The 16,036-nt window shown below is 31.8% G+C and overlaps 2 pseudogenes; both read left to right on the forward strand.

The window, feature by feature from the left end:
* The first annotated feature begins 532 nt into the window (after positions 1–532).
* Positions 533–2,285, forward strand: LOC106373080 (annotated as a pseudogene).
* Positions 2,286–4,558: 2,273 nt separating this feature from the next.
* Positions 4,559–6,002, forward strand: LOC106373078 (annotated as a pseudogene).
* Positions 6,003–16,036: the final 10,034 nt, after the last annotated feature.

Genomic DNA, 16,036 nt, shown 5'->3' on the forward strand with positions numbered 1-16,036 from the left:
AATTGATCCCCCCAAGTGCACCTACGACACCTCTATGTAATTTTCAATATTTTGTTGACCTTCTATGCAAACATCCATGTAATGCTAACATCAAATGATTTTTTTAATGTTACTTAGATTCAGTCAATCCAAAGTCTAGGTCTGAGGAAGTTAACTAAACTTATCCAACTGAACCGAAATTTTTGGTTTCCAGTTCAAGTCAAGTTAAGATTTGGTTCAGTTCGGCATGTTTATAAAATTTGGTTTTTGGTTTAGTAATCAGCTAGTTTGATTTTAATTTTTTATATAAAAAAATCATACTGATTTATATCAAACCAAAACTCAAATTCAAAACTGAATTAATTGAATTTAGCTTAAATATCTTGGATGTTTAACTAAAGTTTACTAGAATCTATCCAGAAAGAAAAAAAAAGCAAAAAAAAAATGGATTTGCTTAGTAGACATGATTAAAAAACTAACTGGTTGTTTGACCAAAAAAAACTAACTGGTTGATTTGCCAAATCGAACCAAGTTATAGTTTAATCTAATTCAGCTAGATTTTGGACAAACCGAACTAACCAAAAATCAAATCACCTGAACCGTCCTAACCATATAAACCGAACTCTCATGCCTAATCCAAACCTCCACTCTCCAGGGTTAGATAGATCAGACCGTTATAAATAGCTCTAAGTTCAGATTCAACCGCCAAAGTTAATGAGTTCAAGCTTCAAATCCAAGAAACATCAATGCATTGTCTTCCTCAAGCTCTGTTCATCCATCAATCACCTCTTACAGATCCACGCCCAAATTCATCTCTCTTCTCTCCAATCCGACAGCTTTATCATCAGCGAACTTGTACGTGTTTCTTCACTATCTCACACCAAAGACCTCAGCTTTGCTCGAACCCTTCTCCTTCACTCCTCCGATTCGTCTCCTTCCACTTGGAACATGCTCAGCAGAGGATACGCTTCAAGTGATTCCCCTGTGGAATCGATTCGGATCTACTCCGAGATGAAACGACGACGAATCAAACCCAACAAGCTCACGTTTCCGTTTCTTCTCAACGCTTGCGCTTCCTTTCTCGGCTTCACGGCGGGGAGACAGATCCAAGTCGACGTTTTTAAACATGGGTTTGATTACGATGTGTACGTCGGGAACAATCTGGTTCATTTCTATGGTTCTTGTAAGAAAACTTCGGATGCGAGGAAGGTGTTCGATGAAATGCCTGAGAGAAACGTTGTTTCTTGGAACTCTATTATGACTGCTTTTGTAGAGAACGGGAAGTTCAGTTTGGGGATTGAGTGTTTTGCCGAGATGATCTGTGCGCGGTTCTGTCCTGATGAGACGACGATGGTGGTTCTGCTCTCTGCTTGCGTCGGTAACTTGAGCTTGGGGAAGTTGGTGCATTCGCAGGTGATGGTAAGAGGGTTGGAGTTGAACTTGTCGACATGTATGGAAAGTCTGGTGGATTAGAGTATGCTAGGTTTGTTTTCGAGAGAATGTGCGACAGAAACGTTTGGACTTGGAGCGCGATGATTGTAGGGTTAGCACAAAATGGATTTGCGGAGGAAGCTCTTGAGCTTTTTACCAAGATGAAGAAGGAATCATCGGTGAGACCAAACTACGTGACGTTTCTCGGTGTTTTATGCGCTTGCAGCCACGTAGGATTGGTGGAGGAAGGGTACAGATACTTCAGCGAGATGGAGAGAAGACACAAGATCAAGCCGATGATGATTCACTACGGGGCAATGATGGATGTACTGGAACGTGCAGGACGGTTAAACAAGGCGTGTGAGTTCATAAAGAAGATGCCTTTTGAGCCTGATGCTGTTGTGTGGAGGACGCTACTCTTTGCTTGCAGTGTCCATCAGGGTGAAGATGGGGAAGGGGTTGGAGAGAAAGTGAAGGAGAGGTTGATTGAGTTGGAGCCGAAGAGGAGTGGTAACTTGGTGATTGTGACGAATATGTTTGCGGAAGCGAGGATGTGGGATGAGGCAGCAGAGGTTAGGAGAGTGATGAAGGAGAATAAGATGAAGAAGATAGCTGGAGAGAGTTGTCTGGAGCTGGGAGGGTCAGTTCATAGATTCTTCTCGGGGTATGATCCTCGTTTTGAGTATGTAGCCATGTACGGGTTATTAGATTTGTTCAAGTTGCACTTGATAAGTGACAATAAGAATTTATTTTTCCTAGCCATTCATCACACTGATCCGGCCCATAGGGTCTCAGAATATTCATGGCTTGAGGCTGAAAGTCTTTATTGGCCTAGTTTAGCAGGTATTTATAGGACAAACAGCAAAATGATCTAAAGAGGGATCGAACTATACAACTTCATTTGAATATGGTAACTTCGGTAGACGGAAACCAGCGGAGCTAAAGGGACAACTGAACAATTTTGATCAAACACTTATTATTCACATGAGCGAACATATAATTTCTTTGAATTTTGTCTCATGGCTATGTTACAAAACAGTGTGGCTCGTTACAAAACTCAAAAGAAGTCATAAAGATTAACCATCTTTTGGAATTCATAATATTAATATTTATCCACGACTAACGACTTTCCTACCAATTTTTTCTTTTAGAAATGTATATGATATTTCAAAACAATACTTATCCACATGAAACTAAATTCCAACTCGCTCATATTTAAGTACAATATGTTACAATAGCTTCATTTTAGTATATAAATTTGCCAAAGGAAAATATTCCTTGTGTTAGTTTGATGTCAACATCCATTGATACAAAATATCATGGTTAAAAGACAAATGAAGAAATGAAAAATATAAGGAATAATTTTCTTTGGTAAGCCATAATTACTCATATGATGGTCCAGACTCTAGTGATCAAATGAAGGAAATTTGGGATATGAGTCAACATAAAAAAACTAACATCGAATATATACAAATATAGTAAACTCATATGTAATGCATAAACTACAAAATAATATTAAGTATTGTTACATGAATAATAAAAATATAGATACTTCACATGTTATTAAACAATATATATGTATATATATTTTAAAATATAAAAAAACAAAGAAGATTAATCATATGAATATGATCAATGATATTAAAAAGATAAATTGAAATTGGCATGCATATACTCTGCCAAAGAAGGATTAAAGGAATTAGTAGGTCACATGCAAGAAAGGAAGTTTCAGTTATTATCATTACACATACTAAGTAATCTGTAGCGGTCAATTTATATATTTCACATCATTTACAGACGTGTTACTATATAACGAATAATTTTATTGTCTGACAGTTTTTTTAGTGCTTGGCATTTTTAGTCTTATATCATTGTTACTATACACCAAGTAATTTGCAGACGTAGTAGTATACAAGCTTTATACCAAATAATTTAGTGACATTGGTTCACTTACAAACAAACTATAAATATGGGTAAGCAATATTTAAGCAATCCTTTAAAACGATTTGGTTTGTGTGACTGTGTCTAAAACCTTATAATTCATTTTTTTTTCATCACAAACAAATATAGAACTCTTGTAAACTTCTAAACTTATTTAAGGTTTGTACACTTTGGATCATTTTAGGTTTTCCATAATATTTTAGCAATCAGAAGTTCAAATTTTTCGCTAACTATGGGAGTTATTTTGTTCGGATTCGGATCGGTTTTATCATGTCCATATTCTTGGGTTTTAGAGATTTGTATCTATCTAAGTATTTGTAAATATTCATTTATGTATTGAGTCGGTTTCTCTTGGTACCGGATCGGTTCGCCTCTAAATATTTTATACCTATAAATACTCCAAAAAGGAGAATAATTCGCTTTTGGTTCCGGTTCGGTTCTTTGATCCAAAATTAGTTGAAACCCATAATGTTTATCTAAAAAAATTAAAATATCCAAAAATAAATTATTAATATTTGAAACAAAACATTTTAAGACACAAAATTTTGACATTTAGTTTTTCATATTACTTGAGAATGTTACAAAATAATAATAAAGATTGTGAAAAATTCATTACAACTAAATCATAGACTAAAAGATAGAAAATAAAGCACATGGAGTTATAATTTTAGAGATTCATGCTTTTAAGTCGGTATAGATCAGTTTTTATTGGGTTAGGTCTACTCGGGTCGGTTCTTATTGGATCGGATCTATTTGGATTGGTTTCTTTCCGGTTCTTTTCTTTCGGGTAGAGGAATTTGAAACTTATTTAGGTACTTGTATTCGGATATTTTTATGTCGGTTCCGGTTTCGAATTTTCGAGTCCGGATAAAATGTCCATATTTAGTTTTCATTTATCTCAAAGCACCCAAAAGAATCAAAAAATTTAGCATTTAAATATATATATATATATATATACACATAAGTCATACTGTAACAAAAATAAAAGTAGAAACTAAAGTAAGATGAGTGGCACATGTATCATGATCAAAACTATACCTATGCAAAACGTATATGGTGCAAAATATAATCTGAAAAGTATAAACTCTCCTTACACTAGTTATCAAAAATAAAAATACTTACTAAGAAGAATAAAGAAAAATTTAAGGTTTATTGTAGGTGTAAGCTAAGTATTAATGACATCAATACTATTAGGTCTTATGGAATAATGTATTCTTTCTCTTTCTCGTTGTCATCTTCAAAAATCAAAACTCTCTTCACACTTGACAAAGCATTTCTCTCCTTGTTCATCATGTCTACCTTCATCTTCTTCTTTGTCCTTTTGTCAATGATCTCTCCATCTCAACAAACATTCTACCATGGACAAGATGATCACAATCCTCCCAATTGTGATCACTTCTCAAACTTCACAACAAATGGATACCTTGTCTTCAAGGTATCCTCCAAAGGCTGTGGAGATTTTACCAAAGTTCAAGATGCCATAGATGCCATTACTCCATCAAGCCAAGTCAAAAATCTCATCCTAATTGACTTTGGAATCTACATGTAAGTAGATATATTCATTCATGCTCTGTTTATGATAATCTTTGAATTTTTTAACACAAAAGATACTAATGAAACTCATGAATTTGTTAGGGAAAGAGTCCTTGTTCCTTCAAACAAGATGAACATTGTGATGCAAGGAATGGGCTACTTAACCACATCCATTGAGTGGAACAACACAGCAGCCTCTTCCAATGGGACATTTAGTAGCTTTTCTGTTGGAATATTTGGAGATTCTTTCAAAGCATTCAACATAAGCTTCAAGGTATTAACTTTTGCTTGCATGTCAAGTTTTTGCTTTGAGATTGTGTTATGCAGTTGTTATAACATCTGACTTGTTGTTTTCACTTGATTTATGTCAAGAACAATGCTCCAGCACCAAATCCTGGTGCAAAGGATGAACAAGGTCTTTCTCTAAGGGTTAGCGGAGACAAAGTTGCCTTCTTTGGTTGTGGTTTCTATGGGAACCAAGACACACTTCTAGACCAGCAAGGAAGACACTTTTTCAAAGAATGCTTCATTGAAGGATCCATAGACTTCATCTTTGGCAATGCAAGGTCTCTTTACCAGGTAAACCAATGTCTTTCATACTCTTTTAACACATAATCTTTTTGGTGTATCAAGATTAATGATGTGAAAACAAAACCAAATGTCTAGGATTGCATAATTCACTCTGTTGCAAAGGAAAATACATTGGGGTGTATTACAGCAAATGGGAAGGAAGCAATCAACAACCAAACAGGATTTTCTTTTGTGAATTGTGTGGTCAAAGTAGCAAAGTCTGGTTGGGACGTGCATGGAGGCCTTATTCCACAGTTGTCTTCTCCAGGACATGCATGTCCCGAGTTGTGTCTCTTGATGGTTGGAATGACATGGGAAATCCTACAAGCCAAAGGTTAGTCATGTCCACAATTGAAACTAAGTAACACATATCTTTCACTAACTTAAATGGGTTTTAAATTTTCAGGGCAGTTTACTATGGAGAACACCGGTGCTATGGACCTGGAGCGAATCACAGTCAAAGGGTTCCCTATGCGAAGAAACTCAGTGATGTTGAAGCCGCCCCTTTCACCAGCATCAAGTTTATTGATGGCGACCAATGGCTCTAGAGCAGAGCATCTCAAGACTACTCCAAAGCTTTTAATCTAGCATATAGTTTTCCTAAGAATCTAATTACACAATGCTGTGGAAGTCATGATCATAGTCTTACGGATTATATGAAGTCTAGCTAGCGTACAAGGTAATGCACCTTGATCTTGTAAATATTTGGAATGAAATGATAACATATCTATCTTGGATGATGAATCTTGTGAACAGTTCTCAGTGAATTATTGTTCCATTTCCGAATCCACTTTCATAGTCTTATAAAAGATACTAACTGGTAGTGTTACTAAAACTTCATATCAACTGCCATCTTTTCCATCATACTTGCAAATCTTGGTTCTGTTCTTCAGGCATTTTTCCTCTGTTTTTAGGATATTGGCCATGCAGTTCTTGAGGCATAATCACATTCTTGTTTCGGTTCTTGAGGCTTTTTTCTCTGTTTAGAGTTCCTTATACTGTCCATGATTTGAGAAATCTTGCAAGAAGATGCACTCAGCAACCTTTATTCTCCTGCAACACCAAGCTTCTTCTCTGTCTCCAGTGACCTATTCAGGACTCCAGAGAGGCTCCTGGTCTCCTCCTGCTTTCTTACAGCATTCCCTCATTCACAACATCAACAAAGTTGATGATGGTACAAGGAAGAGTCCTAAGTTTTTAAGCACAGATCCTAAAGGTAGTGGTTTCTCTTTGATATAAGAGGGCCTCCATAGTTCCATGTGTGCCACTTGAAGCTTCTCCTTTGTTCAGAGGGTTTCCTCTTTGATCCTGAACATTATATTAACATAACGCCATTTTTGAATTCATTTAGTATAACATACTTGATCTTATCTTGTGCTATAGTATGATGCATAACATATTATCACACACACATACTCAAAAATAAAAAATATTTACATCAATGGTATTAATTCCCCCACATCCTCACTAATCTCACTTTTAGTTATAATCCAAAATTAAAAGCTAACCAAGTTTCCTTTCATACATACACCTTCTGCTCACGTATCCAACAAGGCAAATCTTGTCAGCAATGTTACAAAGAGAACGGTCCAATCTTTGACAATGTGAAATCATCTACTTACAAGGACGATCCTTGCAACTCACGTAACCGCAACGCTTTATCTACCACCGGACGTGGATGCGACGTGTCTGAAGACGTATGTAAGCACCGTTACTCGTAAGCAGACCAATCTTCATTGGTTCTGCTTCAGGCTCCTCTGTTTCTTTCCCCGGAACTGTGTTCAGTTGCGGCTACAACAATGGTAGTAACTTCGACTGGACTAGTTCAGGGGTCATAGGTCTTGGTGGAGGTCAGTTATCTCTAATATCTCAGCTCGGTTTGTCGATTTTGAATAAGTTCTCTTATTGCTTGTCACACAAGTCATCTACCACACATAGCGCAAGCAACTCAGGAACCAATTCGATTCATTCTGGTATAATTAAATGGTCCCAGAGTGATATCGACCCCTTTGTTAAACAAAGAGACTCAGACTTACTATTACCTGACGCTCGAAGCTATCTCCATCGGCAAAACAAAGATTCCGTACACGAGCAGCACGTATTAACTATTTAACATCTTTCCAGACTTAACTAATCTTCTACTAATGTCTAGAAAAATAATGAGGGAGTAAGAGCATAGAGAGAATAAATAATAAAACGTTTTAAAATATATATATACTATTCGATTATTAGTTTTTTTAACACTGATTGTATTCGTAATCTAAAATTTAGAAAGAACAACTTACCTCCCTAACAACACACACCTCATAGACAGAGGATTGGGAGGAATAAGAAAACAAAAAAATAAAAGACACCGGTAGGTGCCAAAACAAAGCATGAACAAATGAAACATGCTAGAGACACCAGTGTATATATATATATATATATATATATATATATATATATATATATACTATTCGATTATTAGTTTATACAAGGAAATAAAGAAGAGGACATGATAAATTAGCTTGTTAGAAACAACTGCATGAAAAGGGGGAGAAAGAGACGAGAAGTTGCATGAGGAAGAGAGAAGATGGTATATAATACATTATACGAGTCTCTCCAAGAGCTCATACCATCTCCAACCCATCTCATCTCTATAATAAAGATTTCTAAAATAGAGAAAAAAATAGAGATGATATTTTTGCTCCAATGTGTTCCTCTATAATAGAAAAATGCTATATTTACCTCTATAAATAGATGAATGCTATTTTTTTCTCTATATTTAAGAGAAAAAAATAGCATTACTCTATTAATAGAGGCAAATATAGCATTCCTCTATTATAGAGGAACACATTGGAGCAAAAACACTATATCTAGTTTTTCTTCTATTTTAGAAATCGCTATTATAGAGTTGGGTTGGAGATGCTCTCGTAAGTCAAAACCAATACCATGATGTTCAAGCAAACCATTAACATTGTGTAGTCAGTTCATCGCATGTGTTTCTGTTAACGATACTTGAATGATTCTCCTTCATTACATTTATATTGTGTTATTTATCATAAGCCGTATCAATAGTTACGGTTGTTTCTCTTATCATGTTAACCTAGGTAGCGACTTGCTCTAACACAAGCACATATGTATATGTTTTGCCTCTTCCTATAATAATCAAAACAAGTATTCTATACTGAAAACATATGAATTCTGACGGCCATATTCATCAGAATTTCGTCACGAAATGTTCCCACGAAAATGGTCGCCGGTATCGTTTCATCAGAGAAAAAATATTCGTCGGAAATCCGTCGAAATTTCTAATGACATATTAGGATGGTCAAATATTCGACGGATTACCGACAAAAAAATTTGTCGTTAATAAGTCGAAACTTTTCCGACTAATTATGTTCGATATAAAAAAAATACCGACAACCATCTGTAATTCGTTTAATTTACGACGCCATGTTTCCGAACATTTCCATCGGAAACGTCGGCGCCAGACAGAAGAAAGTTTAGGGTTAAATTTCTCATAAATTGACTTGTTTTATGAGAAATACATAACCATATGTTCACTCATCTACATTTTAAATATAATTTAATTTTTAGTTTGATTTGTTTTGACTTTTGAACGCTTAACATCATCAAGTACAAACCACCATTTCAATTACGAATATGATATAGTTAACATATTAATTTTTAATTAAGAAGGGAATTGTTATTTGGCATGAAAACTGCGCCTTGTTAAACAGAAAGGCTAAATAAAACGATATGGCATAGATCATCATCAGGCCCGTCTCAATAAATTTGTTCCTTGTACCATAATCAATTGTTTAAGAACTGTGGTCTATGATATGAAAACTGCGCCTTGTTTTGCCCAAAGATAAAAATTAGGGCTTCAATAGATACTAAAAAATGGAATATATTATCATTTCGGTTTTTGGGTTTTAGCAGGAACAACAGAATTCAGTATATTTATGTCTTTTTTATCAACTTCAGTATATTTAGTTAATGGACCAAAAAAATTAATAAAAACCTCATGCGTTAAGCCCATAAAAGACAAGCAACTCACAAAACTAAACCGAACCGGTCGGTCTGAAAATGCAGAACCAATGAGAATTGAACATGAATGTTGGAGAACCGATAGATTTGAAGATTCCGAATCGAACCAAACTGGTTTTAATTCTACTCTCATATATTGCTGATCGCATTCACTGGTTAAAATCATCCAAATTTAGGTTCAGTTCGAAAGTAATCCTAGGCCTAATGAATTTGCAACTCAAGAAAGATATATTTTTTCCCATTAGATGATAATCCCATGCCAAGTGATTAAAGTGACTAAAAATAAATTATATCTTCCCACTTACCATTTCCTATGTGCTGTTGATGAGATTCAGAATCTCTTTTAAAATTTGACTGGTGGGTTTTCAAGATAATCTTGTTTTTTATTCTTTGATCTGAGATTCTGATTCATGTTTTGATTGCAAAGTAGTCGTTTCCTTTATTGTTTGAATACACAATGCTGTGGAAGTCATGATCATAGTCTTACGGAAAATGATATGATGTCAATCTAGCGTACTTGATCTTGTAAAATATTTGGAATGAAATGATCACTCATCTTATCTTAGATGATGAATCTTGCTAGTCTCATTGAAATTGTTCCATTATAGAATTTGCTAAATCCACTTTCATAGTCTCAGATACTACCCGCCGTTATTATTATAACTGGTAGTGTTACTAAAACTTCATATCAACTGCCAATCTAATGAGCTTTGCATCATACTTTGGTAGATTAAGAGACTCAGACTTACTATTACTTGACGCTCGAAGCTGTCTCCGTCGGCAAAACAAAGATTCCGTACATGGGCAGCACGTATTGCCAATTCAACATCTTCCAGGCTTAACTAATCTCCTACTGATGTCTAGAAAAATTATACACGAGTAAGAGAGAATAAATAATAATAAAAAAATAACAATAGTAATATAAATAATAATAAAAATTTATTGGTTAATCAAAAGGATAAAAATAAATTTAATGTACAAAGTTGCATTGAAAATGTAAAATAGCACTTATTTTGAAACAAAAAAATAAATCTGAAGTGACACTTATTACTACGAAAGAGAACGAGTATTCACCAGAATAAAAATATACTTTCTTTTATTAATACAAACACCCATTTCTGTTTTCATTGGCTTGTATAAGCATTAATCTTTCTTTCTTTTTTCATTGTTCAAGACTTCTTCTCTATACTGAATTTAAGTTTATACATAAAGGTATAAGTTATATTCATTAAAATTTCTATTAGCTTTTCATAATATAACTCCAAAACCTAATAACTAATTTCAGTTTTCCTATTTACCTGCTCATATAAAAAAATATTATTACACTGATATTATAATTTCCTTTGGTCTAAACACGGTACTGTATAGACCACAATGTAATAAACAGATACATGTATTTTCACAATTTGAAAGAGATTAGGGAGCAAAGGTTTAACAAGAGTGAAATGTATGTGACCAGGGAAAGTAAAGAAACAAAGAGGCTAAAAAATCGAACACTGAGTAACTCACAAAAAAACAAGAACCAATTAACAGCATTGTGTAATCAGTTCATCACACGTGTTTCTGCTCACGACTCTAGAATGATACTCTTTCATGATCTAAATATTGTCTTATTATACGCCGTATCAATAGTTACGGTTGTTTGTTTCTCTTATCATATTAAGTTATTAACGTAGGTAGCGAAGCATACATGTACATGTGTGTCAACTTAAATAAAATATGTATTATCATACGCATATTATATATATCCAGAAATAAATGATACAGATACTCATTTAGTAATTACTATATGGACTAGATCTTTACTTTCATACTATTTAACAAGGTTTTGACCAATCTGTCAATTTGGTGAACAAGTTTTATATCACTTGTGTCAACTGTCATGAAAATTAATTTATCTAATCAGCATTTAATATTTTAATTTATCTTGTCTATAAAGCATTAAAAAATACTTATCTTATAAAGAGAAGTGTATTGGCAATAAGAGTTCAAATTGTTCATGTATATATGGCTATGAACAATTAAATATGTGATTTCACACTATATCTTCTCTTTTATAGAGAATAAATAATCTTGAAATACTTAAAATTTCCTCATATAAATATGGCTATCATGTTAGAACACATCAATATTTAGTTCAAAAGTATATATATATATATGATATTAGTCCAAAATTACTACTAGAAATCAAATTTCATTAGGAAATTATTAATAACAATAAGCAAGTTTAGATATAGATCACATATATGCATAGATTATACAAAACATATAAAGCAACATATATCTTAATTCTCAATATCTATGTGTAAACGTTTCTTACAAGTCACTATCTAAACCAACAAAGAATTGTGTTAGTAGTCTAACAGTTATGTGTCAAATATCCGTAGGTCAATAATATGATTTAGATATTAAACATTGCATAGTAATAAAATCTATGTGATGCAGATACATATAGAACAGAATCATAAGATACACGCAAATTATGAATTAGCATTTTTTTTATAAATTATGAATAAGCATGATTAGAACCCTCAGGCAGATAGTAATTAACGCACATAGTAAGTCAAGACAACTTAAGATTGTTTGCTAGAACATAAGAGAATATACACACTCTATTAGAACAACTTCGATTTTTACAAACACAAATAATAAGCCACTCCAAACCAGTGACACAAGCGTGAGATAGAATAATTATAGGATACTTATCTTGATCAACAACAAAGAAGGAACGTTAGAGATGCCGCGAAGGAGGATGACATCGAATAGATTTTTGTAGAGATATGGTTTTTCTGCACATAAGATTTGTTCGTATATATATATTTTATCGAAATTGGTCATGCCATAATAATAGTGACTAGAGAATGATTATTAATTATTAATTATCATTCAAAAAAACAAAGCAAAATAACTAAGCAACATATTATTCGATTAAAAACAATTTGATAGAGAATGATTATTAATTATTAATTAGATATTAAAAGCCAATAGATCTTAAGAGAAAATATCTATAGAAAATGTGGGGGAGGCGCGTTTGGTCCTCTTTTCTTCATGGGCGGCTTTGGTCCTCTTTTCTTCAAGAGCGGACACCTCGGCTTTGGTGCTCTTTTCTTCAACGGCGGCTTTGGTCCTCTTTTCTTCAACGGCGGACACCTTATGATGCATGCTTCCTCTAGAAAGCCAGCGAAGCAAGTTTTAGGATCTTCGACACAACACAGAAACTCAAGTGTCCATGGCTCTCCCATCATTTTTCTAACACACCTTTCGTATCCCTTGGGATGTTCCAGATCGTGTTGGCCTTCATACACCAAGCAAGTTTTATCATAATTAGCTCATCAACAATCAGAACCAACATATATATATATATATATATATATATATATATATATATATATATATATATTAGTTTTGATTTCGGGCACTAAATAGACAAATAAGTGACTGAACAAATCCTTACATTGATTAAGACCAAAGAGAGAGAAAATTATGAGAACTATAACCAAACTCTTAAAAGCCATCATCCTTTGCTCTTTCGACTCTTTTCTTATGGCTTATGTGATAATATATATAAGAATTGTGCGTGTATCTCCTTTGCAAAGACATTGGAATTTATAAGGGATAGAATCCTTCACAAGACTCGATTTTAGTAACTACATCTTATGCAATTTTTACATTTATGTGTTTTCCATTTTTTGGTGGCTAGATATTTTACATATATTACACATTAACGAGGACATTTATTTATACTTTACATATATGTACATATATATGACCTCGTTTCTTTCAATATAAATTCTCTTTTTGTTTTGTGAGTTCTATATATCTCTACATTTATGTTTTGATTTTATGATTTTGTTTAGATATAGGCGTTTGTAACTGCATCTGAACTTAACCCAAACCAAACTTGTAATAATATCCAAACGATTGTGTATTGGTATTCTGGATATCGGTTTATCCCAATACATCCTAAACCCAAAAAAATATTTTAAAATTTCAGAAACCTGACCTCAGAATTTCACAAACCTAATAATAAAATAAATTTAGATCTGAATTCTCAACATGACACAAGAAAAATTTGACTTGTTTTATGAGAAATACATAACCATTAGATGATAACCAGCGCGCATGCACGGAATGAGTTTTTATAATAATATTCGTTTATGAAATAATTTTAACATTTTGCAACACTACAAAGTTTATCGATTATAAAATGATGAATACAAATATTGGTCTCTTAAATACATCATTGTTGTTAAATATTTAACATATTACATTTCATTTTAATTATTTTTAAGACTTCATATGCACAAAAAGAAATTAAGTTTTGCGGCTGACAAATCACCAAAACCAAATAGAAAACATCAATTGTATAATGAAGAAAGGGGATTAGGTTTTCTTCTCTCAATTTGTTTACTATTGACTCTCCATAAGTGATTTCATTTTCTATCTCTATAGAATTTTGTTTTCGTTCTCGTCTTTGTTTCATTGATATGAGTTATGTTTCTTTTTTAACTTCTTTTATGAATTCAGTGAATTACATAAGTGTCAATTAAAAAAAATGAACATCTGTAAAAATAAGTTTCACAAGTATACTTAACTCTATATTTCTAGTTTATTTCTCTCATTTTATTCAAAATAATTATATTAATGATTCTAATTGTTCAAAATTAGATAATATACATATAATTATGAACAAAATCATTTGCTACTCACTTAAAATACATATCATGTTCTTGTTTCTTGCATTAAAAAAAAGTTGCATCTAAAAATTTAAAACAACAACTAAATTAGTGTCTTTTTATTTTTAAAGTTTTATTTCCAAACCTAATTATAATTTAATCTTTTAGAAAAAAGCAGTTAAGTTAAAATATATTTTTAATACAAAAAACTTAAACAATAAATAATTTTTTTAATTTTTTTTCATAATTTAAATATGTAAACACGACCCAAAATATCTGAACCCAGACATAAAATACCCGAACCCGACTCGAAGTGTAGAAATACCCGAACGGTTTCTATACCTTTATAGTGAAATATCCGATACAAACCCGAACGTGTATCCGAACATCCACCCCTATGATATGTGATCATTTGTATCTTGCTTGAACAAAAAAAAAAGTTAAACCATTCATCACAAAATTTTTAATGTGGGACTTTTACCATTTTTAGTAATTTATAGTCGTTTTAAAAATTCAAAATATAACATATAAGAAAAAATCTAATTGTTTTATTATATGCTTAATGTGATTGCTTAGTTTCTTTTAATAGTATAAAATTAAACAAAAAAACAGAGAGTTTAGAATTTTTTAATCAAATATGTATTATTCATAATCATTAATTATCATATATATGTTAGCCATATTAGCTAACTAGTTTAGGACCCGCGCCTTGCGCGGGATGAATATTATATATAAATTATTATTAAGTATTATATATTTTACATATTATGAAATAATAAATATATATTGAATAATTAAAAATTTAGTAACTATTTCGTATATATAAATGGGTACAAATACTTAAATAAATTTTATTTATCCAGAAAATACTTTTTTCTATTTTATATGTTATAAAATTAAGTTTAAATGATATTAACATAGATATATAGTACATTTTTAATATTGACATTTGTTATAAAAATATTTTATACTCATACTATTTTTGATCGTTTGTATTTTTTATAACAAAAATTTTAAATCAATGATAACAATAAAAAATTAATGAGATGTTTAATATTTTTAGTAATTTATAATTTTAAAACACTCAATGCAAAGTTTAAAATCTAAATATTAAGTTGTCAATAATTGTTCAAAATGTTTATCAAAAATTTTCAAATCAAATTTGAAATTAAAATACTTATGAATTTTATATGGTATATAATTTATTTTAAAAAATATTAATATGCATATAAATAATATTTATTAAATGAGACTTCCTACTTATGTAATTTCGTAATCATTTGTATTTTGTTATAACATAGATTTTAAACCATGAATCACAAAAATTTTAGTGTGAGATTTGTAACAACTTTAGTCATTTATATTCGTTTTTGAAAATTCAAAATATAACATATACGAAAAATCTAAATTTTTATTATATAGTTAATGTTGTTGTTTAATTTATTTTAAAATGAATTAAAATGATAGAGAATATACTGATTTTTATCAAATCTTTATTATTCAAAATCATTAATTGTCATATATACTTTAGTCACATTAGATAATTCCATGATTTTTATCTAAGGAAACAATGAAGAACATTTATGATTAATTTATTGTTAGTCTAATAAAAAGCTTATTATTTATTTATATGGATCAACATATTTTTCTAAGGATTCTAAGAATGATTGTGGTGATGACATGTGGTTACAAAAATATGTTGTAATGCTTCTCTTTTAATATATGGGAGATCATTAATTGTCATATATACTTTAGTCACATTAGATAATTCCATGATTTTTATCTAAGGAAACAATGAAGAACATTTATGATTAATTTATGGTTAGTCTAATAAAAAACTTATTATTTATTTATATGGACCAACATATTTTTCT

This window comes from Brassica napus, chromosome C4, assembly GCF_020379485.1.
Source record: "Brassica napus cultivar Da-Ae chromosome C4, Da-Ae, whole genome shotgun sequence".
NCBI lineage: Eukaryota > Viridiplantae > Streptophyta > Magnoliopsida > Brassicales > Brassicaceae > Brassica > Brassica napus.